Source organism: Sturnus vulgaris, chromosome 23 (assembly GCF_052056855.1).
Source record: "Sturnus vulgaris isolate bStuVul1 chromosome 23, bStuVul1.hap1, whole genome shotgun sequence".
Lineage (NCBI taxonomy): Eukaryota > Metazoa > Chordata > Aves > Passeriformes > Sturnidae > Sturnus > Sturnus vulgaris.
Window position 1 is genome coordinate 6,265,244 of NC_142265.1, and position 11,864 is coordinate 6,277,107.

The 11,864-nt window shown below is 48.7% G+C and overlaps 1 long non-coding RNA gene across 13 annotated transcripts in view; it reads left to right on the forward strand.

Annotated features, from left to right (window-relative positions):
* LOC148221359 (uncharacterized) overlaps positions 1–11,519 on the forward strand; it is a 50,703-nt gene extending 39,184 nt beyond the window's left edge. For 10 of the 13 annotated variants that reach the window (XR_015808158.1, XR_015808163.1, XR_015808156.1 and 7 more), the window contains 2 exons: positions 304–1,069; positions 10,628–11,519. This is a non-coding gene — a long non-coding RNA (uncharacterized LOC148221359). Of the gene's footprint in view, positions 1–303; positions 1,070–1,986; positions 2,590–10,627 lie in introns of those variants that run through there. The other 3 variants (XR_015808161.1, XR_015808165.1, XR_015808153.1) reach the window with 3 other exon arrangements.
* Positions 11,520–11,864: the final 345 nt, after the last annotated feature.

Below are 11,864 nucleotides of genomic sequence, written 5' to 3' on the forward strand. Positions count from 1 at the left end.
ATTACTCTAATCACATTAGTTATTCTATTCATTTATTAGCTAAGAGTGATTAGTAGTGAATAGCTGTAAGAGGATCTTCCAGGTGCAAAAATTAGGCATCTATAGTTTCATGATGTTTATTTTCAGCAGAAGATAATTGTCTCTTTAGCTCCTCTCAGACACACACACACACACACACTGCCACACACAGACCCACTCCCTTTTGTCCAGGCACGGGGGGGGAAAGGTAGGAAAAAACCCACACAGGTGTGGAGAGATAAGGCCAATTCCCTGCAGAATTTAACAGGATTTATTTCAAAACAGTTGGGAAGAGATTTCTCCAAGATTACGCCGAGTTAATGCCGAGGGATTTGGACGGCGGTTCCCACGGAGCGCTCGGATAATGCCATTTTAAGCACCAGGCTCTGCTTCCTTCATGCTTGATTTGATTGTGCTGCAGAGTGGGAGCTGGGCTGGATCTGCAGCACCAGTGGAGACCAGGACTCTCGTGTGACAGTGGCAGCAGTGAAGCCCTTGTCCCTCGTGTGACAGTGGCACTGCAGCACAAACAGAGCTCAGGACCCTCGTGTGACAGTGGCACTGCCACCCTGATCCAGTGGCCGCCCTCAGCAGGCCCCAAATTCCTTCTGGAGTTGTTCCCCATGGGGTAAATGCAGAATCAGAGACTGGTTTGGGTTGGGAGAAACGCAAAATCCATCTCATTCCATGGGCAGGGACATCTTCCACTCTCCCAGGTTGTTCCAGCCTGGCCATGGACATTTCCAAGGATCCAAGGGCAGCCACAGCTTCTCCTGGCACCCTGAGCCTGCCCCCCCTCCCAGCCAGGAATTCCTTCCCAAATATCCCACCTAACCCTGTGGTGATTAACTTACAAATAATACTCAACTCTGTAACTTTTCCTTTCCAGATGAGTCTAAAACATGAGGAAAAGAAACAAAACTGGCTGGAATTCTGCCTGGAGTCATTTATAGGAATCCAACAAAATAGAAGGAAAACTCTCCAGGGTGGTTGCCCAGCTCTTCCTGGGATGGAAAATTAAGGACCAGCAAATACATCCATTGTGGGACAGGTAACAAAAAACCAGGTTTGAGTTGGAAAGGACCTTAAAGAACATTCTGTTCCACTCTCTGCCATGGGCAGGGACACCTTCCACTATCCCAGCTTTCTCCAAACCCCATCCAAGCCCTTCCCAGGGAAGGAGCAGCTCCCCTGGGGAGGGTGAGAGTGAGGGCAGGTGAAAGGGAATTTCTGCATCCTTAAACTTTGGCTCTTGTGCTGCCTCGCCCCTCACTTCACACCTTGTGGCTTGATGGATCCCACCAGGGCTCTGCACCAGTTTGTCTGCAGGCACTAAAGTGCAGGATGGAGAGCTGGGATTGCAAGGCAGGCATTTCCCTGATTTCCCTGAGTGGGAAATCGATGGGCAGCAGCATTTGGAGAGCAAATTGACAGCGGTATTTACTCCTCAATCGCACACGGCGCTGCCGGGGCGCCTTAATTCAATGTTCTCAGGCACTTTCAGGATGTTATGCTAAGCAAAGGCTGAGCTGTCATTACATTTTTATGAAGTCAATGCAGTTTCTAACAGCTCAGAAAAAAGAATTTACAAGAATTGATCAAATATCTCATTTTTCTAAGGGAATCTGCTCCTCTGGATTTCCCTGAGCTGTCAGCTCGAGTTGATATGATCTGATTGATGCTGTTTGCCACATTAAGAAACGTTGGGAGCTAATCTGTTTTAATCCCATTCTCTGTTTTTAATATAATACTCTTGAAGGTAACTGAAGGTTATTACTTATTTTAAATAGCTTAAATATTTGTGTCAAAACATTGTCCTCAAAGGTTCAAATGCAGCCCTTGCCACACGGCTTGAGGGAGAGAAAAAAAAAAAAAAAAAAAAGAAAACCCCCAAACCACCAATGTTGAGACCATTTGGAATGATCTAATCCATGCTTCAAATCCCTTTGTTCTCCTGTTCCCTTGCAGTGTTGGAGAGTTGGAGCTGAATGCCATTTATTGGATGGTTCAAGGGGGTGCTGGCTGCTAAGGAGTTTCTTCTCCAGGCTCTTAGGGGAGGCTGCGTTTTTCCAACTCCCAATTTGCTCCCAGTTTGGAGGCGAGCTGCCATATCACAGGGAATTTTCTAATGGAAAAAAACTGAGAATCCACAGGGAAAACTGGTACCTTTATTGCTGGGGGGGGGAAAGCTGTGTTTTTCCAGGATTTTCATAACAGGGGGGGTTGATTTAAAAAAAAAAAAAAAAAAGTCCTGGGGTAATGAGAGTTGTACATTACCTCAGAGGAATCATTTATCTCTATGCCAGTTGTTTAGCTGGGTTTGCCAAGCTTGAAAATTTAGATTTATTGGTGCCAACACCAGCAATGGAAGCATTTAATGTGCTTGTGCTCTGTGGAGGTGATGAGGAAAAGCAACAGAAAGTCAGGAGCTGGATGGGATTGTGCATCCATGGCTATTTTTTTTTGTTTTGTTTGTTTGTTAGGAATAAATGCAGATTGCTGAAGGAAAAGATGATTTTTAGGAAGAAGGGTGTAAGGTACTGGACATGGTGTGAGCAAAATGGATTAACCTCCAGCATTGCACTGATGTCAGGACTTAAATTGCTGACATTTGACCTTGAAGTTGCACCTTTCCCTGCCTGTGCTGTGGTGATTTGCTGTGGTCACTCAGCTGCCTGTGCCAGCACAAAGCTCCTCTCCCTTTTCCAAAAGTTCTGACATTTGCTTGTGCTTGTGTTCTGCTGGGGCTGCTGTTGTTTACCCCACACTCTCAAACAGGGCTCGCAGTGGCTCTTTATTCATTTTTTTCCTTAGGAATAAATGCAGATTGCTGAAGGAAATGATGATTTTTAGGAAGATGGGTGCAAGGTACTGGACACGGATTAAACTCCAGCATTTCACTGATATCAGGACTTAAATTGCTGACATTTGAAGTTGCACCTTTCCCTGCCTGTGCTCTGGTCATTGAGCTGCCTATGCCAGGACAAAGCTTTTTCTGCTTTTTCCCAAGGTTCTGGCTGGGGGTCCCCAGAGCACCCCCACGTTTGCTGTGTTCTCCTGGGGCTGCTGTTGTTTACCCCACATGCTCAGACAGGGCTCGCAGTGGCTTTTTATTCATTTCTTTCCCTAGATTGCTGAAAGAAAAGATCATTTTTAAGAAGATGGGTGCAAGGTACTGGACACGGATTAAACTCCAGCATTTCACTGATATCAGGACTTAAATTGCTGATATTTGAAGTTGCACCTTTCCCTGCCTGTGCTCTGGTCATTGAGCTGCCTATGCCAGGACAAAGCTTTTTCTGCTTTTTCCCAAGGTTCTGGCTGGGGGCCCCAGAGCACCCCCACGTTTGCTTGTGCTTGTGTTCTGCTGGGGCTGCTGTTGTTTACCCCACATGCTCAAACAGGGCTCGCAGTGGCTTCGCAGGAGCAGATGTGAAGCACAATCTTGGACGCCTTCCCAGCCCTCGCTCCCAGCGTCCAAGTGCTCAGTATTTCCTGCACGAAGCCAGTCTAGTCTGACACGACGCCAGCTGCACGAAATGTGCTCTCCCAGTGAATGCTCAGTGTCTGGGTGGCTCAGGGCTCACTCACACAACCACCATTTCCACCTTTTTCCCCCTTTTCCACCTCGTTTCCTTCCCAAACCTCTGGCAGCACCGTGGTGCTGCTGCCGCTCCTGCAGGGAGCATCTCCGAGCAGCAGCCTTGGGTGAAACGGGAATTTTGTGTCCAAAATCTCGCCATGCACCTGCTGCTGGTGCGGCAGCTGCCACTGGACCTGTGGTGACCCAGCACAGCCCCTGGCAGTGGCTTTTTAGGCTGAGCTGTCCCCGTGGAGGCACAAACCACAGCCCAAAAAAAAAAAAAAAAAAAAAAAAAAAAAAAAAAGGATTTTTTTCACCTGCTTTTGATTAAGTCTTCAGCTTCAGAGCGAACAGCTCCACGTGCACTTATGGTTTATGTAGATCAAGCAAAGTGGTGAGCACTGAGTCCCTCCCTGCCAAGTTTTCCCCTTGCTGTAGCACAGAGTCCACTTAAGAGCTACAATCTGGTTGCTTCATTTGCTTTCAAATTCGCCTCCCATTTGTTCCTCCAAGACATTTGGGTAAGTGGCAGCATCTGTCTTGTGTTTGTGTTATTCACACTGAATTTCCAAATGGACATTTCGAATGGGTGCAAGATGCTGCTCTGGCTTGGAAATCAGATTTCTCCGGGCTGTGCTTGACTTATTTGATGTTAAATCGGCTGGGGCTGGATGTGGGGCTGGATGGAGACCCCCAGAGCAGCAGTGCAGCCTGAGCGAGGAGTTTTCCCCTCCATCTCCAGGTCACCTGTGCGGGGATGCAGGTGATGCAGGGTTGCCCAACCCCGGTGCTTGGCCAGCTCCCAGCCCCCGGGTGAGCCACATTCCGCTGGCCCAGGGGCCCTCTAGTGGCATTGCCGGCTGGGTCTGCTCAGCCTGCCTCCTCCCTGGCTGGCCAATGTCCCTGCAACGGGGCAGGAGTGACCTGGCCCTGGAGCAGGGCGCCCATCGCTGTCTGCACCCGCCCCCATTCAGAGCCAAAGCCCAAACTGGAGTGAAAAAGTCATGAAAAAAGTCATGTCGGGCTTCTTCACTTCATCGTTTCTGCCATTTTTCCTTTATTTCCCATTTTTTTCCCCCGATTCTTCAGCCTTTTTCCATCATGCCTTTCCCCAGTTTCCAGGCCCCCTGTTCAGTCTGTTTGTAAATAAATCTCCCTTCGTCCATCCCCTTTTCCCTTAATCAATTTTTGGAGGTGTCAGAGAAATGGTTCAGATGTTCCCAGCAGCAAATAGAAGCTTTAAGTTGTTCCCTGATGGTTCTACTCCTTATCCTTTTCATTTACAGTGGGGGAGAAACACAGATAATTGCAGATCCTGTACATCTCAAACTGTTTGTGGTGATAGTTACAATTATCCAAAATAATTGGCAGAAAGATTTGTGGACTTAATGTGCTGGGCTAAATTAATACTCTTAAATGCTAGAATTTTACCAGCCTGTGTTTGTGCCATCCATGCTGGATCTCCTAAAATGGGCTAAATTAGCCATGCTGTCCATAAAAAAAAAAAATAAAAAATTGCTGGTGTTGTTTTAGATTGGAGTTTATCTGAGCAGCTATTAGGGAGGACAGGGAGGAATATCACTTGCACCCATAGGAATCTGGTTTTTTTTCTCATCTCATGTCTCAGAGAGTTTAAATAGAGGCAGAATTTTCATGTGCTGAGCCATGCCCAGGAATCCTCATCAGTGCTCCTGCTCCAGGCTGCAAGGCAAACCCTCTCCTGGTTCCTCTGTCTCCATGGGAGGTATGGAACAGCAGCAGCTCATTTCTGGGAGTTTGAGGGAGAGGACAACATCTGGAATTCCTGGGTAGGGCATTCCCCTTCCCTGGAGGAGCAGAGCTGCCCCACTGCTGAGCCCCAACAATAAGTGAGAAATGCTCCTTTGGGGGATTCTGAAATACCGAGTGTGGGATCAGACTCAGCCAGGGTTAAATACTTGTGGCAATCTGAGTTTTGAGGGGTGTGCCTGGGCACTCCATCTTTGCATGGAGGCAGCCAAAACCTCCAGGAAAGGGAGCTGGGGAGGGGCTGGGGGTGCAGACAGAGCTGGTGCCTCGCCGTGCAGGCAGCTCAGAAAACAGACCCAGGCTTGGCTTTTGCCAAGAGACCTCACTCCCCCAGCAGCCAGACTGTGGGGAGAAAGACATTGGGAGTGAAGGGCTGACAGAGACTGACAGAAGCTTAGCACCCTGCTGGATGCAGCCTTTGGAAAGGGGCGATGAAAGAGAAAATCCTCGTCCCCGGTGCAGCCCTTTGTCTGAGAGATGCCAGGCAAGGCTGTGCCAAGGTGCTTTTCCCTGACCATCTGCCTCATGAGCCCACATGCCAGGCTTGATGCAATCCAAAGCCTGATAGCACACAGGCCTGCTGGTTTATGAGGATCCATTTTGCAATTAAAAACAAATATTTAGGATTTCGTCTAAATGAAGGGGCCAAGTCCTCGCGAGGGAAGTCTGGCAGGTCTGAGCAGGGTAAAAAGAGGCTCCCCTTGCTCTGCTGACAGGCAGATTGCACCAAGATTCCAGTCCAGAGGTCGTCTGTGGCATTTAAAAATCATGCTGGACTTATATATAGAGAACTATAGAAAGTAAAAATGCAGATGGAGAGGGACAGCCTCACCTCTGCTTGGCTTGGATCTCCAGTGACAGGCAGGGCAGGAAAAGTGGGGTCACTCTGTTGTCAGGGATGACAATTTTGGTTTCCCTTCTCCTTTACAATGTCCCACAGGGCACTTGGGGAAAATCTCCATCCTGGCTCAGCCTGGGCCATTCTCCTGATCTTCCAGGGGCAGGATTTCTTGCAACAAGGCTCGACGTTTCCTGAGCTTCCTCCTAGTGCTCCCACCATGTTAAACAAATGCATATGCTTCCTGCAGATCCTTGGCAGTGCTCTGAATCAATCCTACATGGAAATGAGGAGGTCTGGCATGCCACTGTGCAATCCAATGGTCTCACACCCCGACAGAGCTCAGCTGCAGGTCATATGTTCCCCTCTGAACCATATTTTCTGATGAAAACCTTTTTGGCTGCTGCCTCAGAACCAGCTTGAGTTAAGTCAACAAGGCAGAGGAAGTGCCTTGGCCAAGATGAAATGACAAGCTGGGAGCAGAGCTGGGAGCAGGGCAGGGTCTCTTGACTCTCCTGGTTCTTTGTGGCTGTGGTTGATGGGCACAGGGGGAATTCTAACCCATCCCTGCACACCTTTAGCTGCTCATACCTGCCTGAGGGGCAGAGAGAAGGACAAAAATGAACTCCCCTGTGCAGGGATAATCCTTGGGCTCGTGGAAGAACCTCCAGGGTGTCAGACCTCCCCTATCCTGTATCAGAGACCTGTGTTAGGTGCTGTCTACTCCCAGTTTTTAAGCTGTGCCATAAAAAGGAGCGTGGAACCTCCTTTTTTCTCCCTGCTGGTGGGGTTCTGGCCACCATTCCCTGTGGATGGTTTCTAGACACACATTCCTTTGTTTAGGAAGACCCTGTATTATGTTGACACAGCAGCATGTGGCACTGGAAAAGGAAATAGAAAAGGCTTTTGAACACAAACTGGTGCTGGAAGAATGCAGGGTGTGAAAAGGGATTCGATATTAGGGAACAATTTTCAGTTGGAGCTGAAAATTCAGATTTTCCTCTTTACTTCCTCTGTTTTTCCACTTGCAGGGAATTTACCAGAGCAGGCAGGTTCAGTGTGAGTGTAGTGGGTAAATTCCAGCAGGACACTGTGTGGATGCTGTGGGGACAAGGAAACCCTGTGGAAATTCTCTGGGCTCTTTGCCTTGCTCTTGCATCGTGGTGCAACAGCTCCCACTCCCCAAGCCTCAGTTTCACCTCTGGGAATATTAATGCTTATTGGTAAAGTGCTTTCAGGGCTTGCCCATGAATTTTTAAAACACAGCAGAATTGCCAAAAAAACAAAACAAAACAAAAAAAAAAAATCTGCTGTTTGGTTCCAAGGCAATAATTTCCCACCCTCCAAGGACCATGTCCTCAATCAAAACACATCTGTCACAGCCAGCGAGGCTCCAGCAGTTTGTAACACCTGTGTCAGAAGTTATTCAGAGCTGTTCCATGGATTTCTGTCTCCTGGGTTGTTTCCTGATGGATATTCCATGAAATAAGCCTCTTGAATGCCTTGCACATCCAGGGATCTTCCCTGGGATTCTCAAGCGTGGATTTAATTCCTCGTCTTGCAGCAAACTCTCCATGGGGCTGTGCTGGCTTTCCCCAGTCAAAGTAGGGACATTTTTTATCCTCTGCAAAGCGTTTTTAGAAAAAGCAGAGAGTAAAAGAACCTTTTAGGGCATGAGAGTTGGGTTTAATCTCTCTGTGCCTCAGATAAATAGGGATAACTGATATTTTTGGTGTGGCTTTGCTGGTTTAGGTTAGAGGAACTTTCAGGACAGGCCCTTAGGACCTCCCCTAATCTTGTGGGGTGCCTGGCAGGGCTGTGCCCCATTGCAGCCCCAGGTGGGATGGCAGGACAGGGTGCAGAATTCAGCCCCCAGGTCTCTCTCCCTGCTCTTGGCCTCTCCATCCTGATTTGTTTATCTCTCGGGGGCCTTTCTGTTTTCAATTCCATTGTTCTTCACCTGGGAATTTCAGGCTATTATTTAATTTCCTTCCAGCTTTCAGCCCTTCCCCCGTGCCTCCCAGGTCTCCATGGCCAGCCCCAGCCCCTCTGTGCAGGGAGTTTTTACTTTTCTGCCCCTCTGTGTGACTCAGTTTTCCTTGGCTCCCACAGCATCTCCTCTTGTCAAGGCATTATCCAGTGGGGAGCCTGATTATTTAGATTCCTTCAGCTTCCCCTTTTAATATATCTCCTCTGTGTCCTGCAGCCTGACCCCTGCCAAAGGACCTGCCACGAGGGTTGTTTCTCCCAGTCTGGAGCCCTCCCCCAGCTTCCCTTTCATCTGTGTTTTCTGAGAGCTCTGTGCTTCAGGCAGCAAAGTCAGAGCAGGGTTTGGGGCCTCTGGGTCCAGCACTGGATCCCTCCCCCATCACCTGAGAAAAGGCAAAAACCCCTTCCAGAGCCAGCCTTGGAGGGGGTGGGGAATAGCTGAGCCCAGAGAGGGAAAGGAAACCATTTAATCCCCCCCTCCTTTTTATTTTTTCCCCTCAATTTGCAGCATGGTTCCTCAGCATGGACTGTGGGCACCCTGGGGCAGATCCTCTGCCGTGCTCTGCAGAGAGCTTTTAGGGCACCAGACCTGGGAGAAGTGAGGAGAGCTCAAAAAATTAAGAAGGCAGTGGTATTGATGCCAGGCTGCTGCACTTGTGGGTCCAGTTTGCCCAGTGGAACCAGTTTAAAACCCTCCATGGGGACTTTAGGGGGCCTTTCTCCAGGTTCAACATGGGGGACAGATGCAGGCTGCTGTGATTTGATTCCCTACCCTATAGAAACCTCCCATCTCAAGAACATAAAGGTGATTTTTTTCCAGCCCTCTGCCAGCATTTTATTTGTAAAATTGCTGGAGGAGAATCCATGGAGATCTCCAAAGTCTAGACCCCAAACCCAATAAAATATTGCAAGAATGAATTAGGCAAAGATGCTGCTGAGCAGGAAAGAGAGAGGGAAGGATGGAATGAGGAGGTAGCTGGCAGGTTTGGGGGGTTCTGTGCAGAGAGAAGAGTGTTCAGGTGGATGGCTCCTCATTTTTGGCTCAGGTGAGGTGGAAGCCACACCCACAGCAGGCGATTTTCCACACAGCATTGCTTCTTATTCATAAAATATCCTCACATATGCCTCCATAACTGGTGTAAAACAGTTTTTCAGTGCCCATGGAGTTTTTGGACCTCTTTAGCTCCCACCTCTGGTCCCTCTCTGCAGCATCCCACGAGGGATGGATGATTTGATCCTGGGAATTGTGTGTGGGGCCCAGGTCCTGCAGCTCGGTGTGGGTGCTGAGAGCTGCTGTTCCCAGCTCTGCCTTGGTTGGGTTTCTCCCTCTGTGCAGCCTTCCCAAGGAGAGGCAGGAAAGCCTTTGGAATGAGCCAGGAATGGCTGCGGGTTGTCACTGTCTGCCCCATCTATCACCCAGCACAACGTGACACCTCAGCCAGGGAAATTCAGAGAGAAGCAGTTTTCTGTCAGCTCCAATTTACCAATCAGGCCCTTGAGAACAGGGCTTGAAACGACTGTATTCTCCATTAAAACCTCTTTTAGGAAATGTAACAGGACATTTTTCTTGGCCAAAAACTCAGTTAAAAGTATTACCCTTGCCTTTTCAACCACCATCCACCCTCTGGATCAAGAGTACCACAAGATTTTGGCTTTTTGAGAGTCAAGGGAGGGTCCTGCAATATTGTCCCTCACCTAGGGAGGTGTCCCAGCACTAATCTGAGCCTGAGCCTCTGAGCAGGCCCTTGCTGAGATGCAAATAAAAAGTTATTAACATTAAGCAGCAGCTTGCCTTTGACATTTTCAAGGGGAGATGCTAAGATCAGCTATAGAAAATATGAATCCATAGCTAAGGACTGTTGCAGCCAAAATTTTATAGATCCTTCCAAGTGCTGGATGCTCCCTGAATTGCTGAAGTTCCTCCTGCTCAGAAGAATATTTGGGCTGAGCCTGCTGCAGTTCTGGGTTCCATGCTCCTGTTAAAATGCATTGATATCATCCCCAACATGTTCCAGCCTCAGACATTTGGCTCCAGCAGTACAGCAGCACTCTCATATGGTTTTGAGTAAACCCTGTGTTTCTCCAGGCCAAAAACTGTAGGCAAGTGATGTTACAGGAAGCAGAGATTTGACATCTGGATCAGAACTGCAATGGGCTTAAAATTCCCCTGACATGAACCTCACCCTTGGCAGTTCCCTGGGTGCTCCCAGGTGCTAAATTCTCCTTCCTCTGGCCAGAGTTTGTGCTCCAGAGTGCAGTGGAGGGGAAAAAAAAAATCCCACCAGTTCATGTGTAAGAAGGAGAAAAACATTTCCTCTGTGTTGTTGTGAGGTGTCTGAGCTGGGGTTTGTGCTGTGGAATTTGTGGAGTTGTCTCCATCCTTATTCATCCCCTGCTGCTCTGGTTTACAGTGAGCCCTCGATGATGATTCAGCAAGGGAAGGGCAGGAGGGAAGAGAAGAGGAGCTGAAGCCTCCACTGGTGTAAAAGGAACAGAGAATCCCTGGTTTGGAGAGGTTTCTGTCATGTCCTGGCCCCATGAAGAGCCCAGCAGTGATTCTTTTCCAGAGCACAGATTAACTCAGAGCTCCAAACTCTTTATTTTCCTTGGCATGGTGAGCAAGGAGAACTTACATGGCAATCATACATTATACATGACACGGGCAGAGAGACAGAAAGCAAACAAAACTGAGCTCGAATGCCCAGGAAACACAGCAGCCAGGGCTCAGGGCTGAGCAGATCCTCTCTGCACCTTCCAGGGCAGAACACAAAACCAAATCCATCACCCTCCCAGCACCCCCACAGGGGAAATGGGAGAAATGGAAGCCTGGATGCTGGGAGTGTCCAGCCTGGAGAAGAAAAGGCTCCAGGGAGAGCTCAAAGCCCCTTCCAGAGCCTAAAGGGGCTCCTGGAGAGCTGGAAAGGGATTGGGGAAAAGGGATGGAGGGACAGGACACAGGGAATGGCTCCCACTGCCAGAGGGCAGGGATGGATGGGATATTGGAAGGAAATTTTTCCCTGTGAGGGTGGAGAGGCCCTGGAACATGTTGACCACAGAATTGTGGACTCCTCATCCCTGGAAGTGCCCAAGGCCAGGTTGGACGAGCCTTGGAGCCAAGTGGGACAGTGGGAAGTGTCCCTGACCATGGAAAGGGGGTTGGAATGAAATAATATTTAATTTTCTTTTCCAGCTCAAACAATTCTGTACCTAATTGAGACTCCTGCAGTAGCTGTGAAGCACCTGATTTGCTGCTGTAATCAATAAAGAGATAAAACCTGGTAGAAAAGTCAGTTTTAAACCAGACTTTGGCCCTTTGGCAGAACCATTTTGTGCAGAGGGTGATATCTTAGGGGTTGAAGGGCTCTACCACGGATTCCTGCACATCCCTGAGGGAAATTTGCTCTTCCTTAGTGCACGGTCCTTCCTGACGTTTCCAGCAGGGTGGGGTTTGGGTGAGGATGTGTCTCTGTGTTTGGGTCTGGGTCAGTTCATCAAGGAGCAATGAGAGATGCAGACCTGGCCATGGCCAGCAGTGACACCAGCTCTGAGTGTCCCCAGGGAGAAAGGAGGATCTTCCCCGAACAGGTAAAGGAAAATGGCAAAATTCCTGCTGTGAAAATGTTCTTGTCACTCTGATGGTTCTTAAGC